General features: G+C 54.8%; 1 pseudogene; it reads left to right on the top strand.

Moving 5' to 3' along the window:
• The window catches only part of LOC107675372 (protein NLRC3-like), a 9,277-nt pseudogene that overhangs the window by 5,497 nt on the left and 1,247 nt on the right, over positions 1-2,533 (top strand).

Raw genomic sequence — 2,533 nt, forward strand, 5'->3', positions numbered from 1 at the left:
GCTGATTGTCATCACTGCGAGTTACTCTCGCTGCGTATGCTCCGCTCTCGCCTGGCTGTGTTTGATGAGAGCGGCCAGGCTCGCGATCCCACTGGCAGCAGTCCCGCTGTTGCCGAGGCACAGTGTATACTGCTGTCGTGGGGATCGCGGGTGGATTTAGCGGAAGGATCCGAGACAGGCTCGTCCTTTTCTCGGTCCTCACCCGCTAGATCCGCGGCTCTCTCTCGGGGTTCGGAAGCCCGTGCTGTGGTTTCTTCCCCCCAGAGAGAGAGCCAGACACTTCATCTATCTTCCTCCGAGGAGGTGGATGTGATGAGTGTCGAGACAGAGGAGACTGTGGACTCGCCACCACCGTCCCTCGCGTATGAGGTGTGACTCGTGCAGTCGCCAAATTAAATATCGATTGGCCAGCCAAGAAACAGGACACTCGTCCTAAAAGTAAATTACACGAGCGTTTTCTGAAATCCAGATCACAGCCTTCACGACGGGGCCTTCCGTTTTTCCCCGATCTCCATGCTGAGGTGTCAAGATCGTGGGAGAAACCGTACTCATCCCGTATTTACAGCCCCACAGTCTCGAATTATTCCAACATCGTGGGGCTGAATGATAAGGGATATGGGGCAATGCCAGTGGTGGAGCAGACGCTTGCGAGCTATCTCTCCCCATCCTCAGCATCGTCCCTGAAGGCCCCGAAGCTTCCCACCAGGCCCGTTAGGCTGACCGAGTCTGGTTAGGAAAGCTTATACGGCGGCAGGTCAGGCTGGCACATGTTTGCACACCATGGCGGTGTTAAAATCATACCAGGCTGACCTGCTCAGGGACCTGGATGACAGGGAGGAGGAGGAATCCGACGTAGTAGCAGAACTGCATCGGGCAACAGATTTGTCCATCCAGTCCACCAAAGAAACAGCCGGAGCTATCGGCCGTTCAGTGGCAGCTATGGTGGCCACGGAACGGCATCTGTGGTTGAATCTGTCTGAAATGCAAGATAACGACAGATTCTTCCTCCTAAATGCCCCGCTCTTGCCCTCTGGCCTTTTCGGCGACGCAGTCAACACTGTCGTCGATAGGTTTCAGGAGGCGAAGAAGCAAGCGGCGGCATTCCAACGTTTCCTCCCTCGTCGCTCTGGCCTTTTCGCCGACGCAGCCAACACTGTCGTCGATAGGTTTCAGGAGGTCAAAGAAGCAAGCGGCGGTGTTCCAACGTTTCCTCCCTCGTCGCTCCCAGGCCCATGGGGCTGCTGAGCGTGAGCCGTCAAGCTCCTCGTACCGCCAGTCTCAAAAACAGAGCGTTGCAACCCGCACCCCTCCACAGAAAGATCGGGGGTCGGGGCGACGCTCTCAGTCGGGGTCTTCTAGACCAAAAACGGATCTGCGGACCGTTATTTTGTCTAAGAGGACCTCAGCTAAACTGTCCTACCATTGTCAGGTCCCTGAGGGCAGCCCCACCTGGGGAGGAAAGGATAACACCTCAGTATACGGTGCCCAATCCTCCTCAGTGCCCTCACGGAGGTTCATTGATACCCCTGCCACCCTCGAAGCTTCAGGGCTCAGTTAGCTCCGACGAGCGAAAATCCCAGCTGCCGCCCAGCAACGGTACGGCACGGGAGAGCTCGACCCCTCAAGTGAAAGGGCTACAGCAGTCAGGTCGGTTGTTCCCTGCCGGTCATCCGCTTCAGGGCACCGAACTGGCTCCTCTAATAAAACCAGAGGCCAGCCTCGAGAGGCTGGTTCCCTTAGTAGATTTTCTGGCAGCGTGGGAACTTCTGCCAAATATATCAAAATGGGTCCTGCAGGTTGTAGAGAAAGGCTACAGAATCCAGTTCGGTTCTCGTCCTCCTCGTTTCAACGGGGTCATTCCCACACTAGTGGGCCCCGAGCAGTCTCTGGTAATGGAACAAGAAGTAGATACTTTCTTGAGGAAGGGGGCCATAGAACATGTTCCTCCTCTCGAGAGAGCGTCCGGGTTTTACAGTCATTACTTCATCGTTCCGAAGAAGGATGGGGGGTTGCGTCTGATTTTAGATCTCCGTCTTCTGAACCGCGCTATCAAACGGTTTTGTTTCAAGATGCTCACTATCAATTAGATAGTATCTCAAATCCAGTCCGAGGACTGGTTTGTTACGATAGACCTCAAGACGCTTATTTCCATGTTTCCATCCTTCCTCAACACTGGAAGATCTTGAGGTTTGCTTTCGGGGGCGAAGCATACCAAAATCGAGTTCTTCCCTTTGGCCTGTCACTCTCACCCCGCACTTTCACGAAGTGTGTGGATGCAGCTCTGGCTCCTTTGCGACTCCAGGGCATCCGCATACTCAATTACATCGACGATTGGTTGATACTAGCTCGATTGGAAGAAACGTTGGTTCCTACTTCAAGGCCCGATGTTAGGGGCTCCTTGTCGTCGTGTAACGCTATCGACAGATGCCTCTCTCACGGGTTGGGGGGCAGTCATGAGCGGCGGCTCTGCCCAGGGTCTGTGGGAAGACCATCATCTCACTTGGCACATCAACTGCCTGGAGATGCTGGCCGT

The sequence above is a fragment of the Sinocyclocheilus anshuiensis genome, unplaced genomic scaffold, assembly GCF_001515605.1.
Source record: "Sinocyclocheilus anshuiensis isolate Anshui unplaced genomic scaffold, SAMN03320099.WGS_v1.1 scaffold1844, whole genome shotgun sequence".
NCBI classification, from domain to species: domain Eukaryota; kingdom Metazoa; phylum Chordata; class Actinopteri; order Cypriniformes; family Cyprinidae; genus Sinocyclocheilus; species Sinocyclocheilus anshuiensis.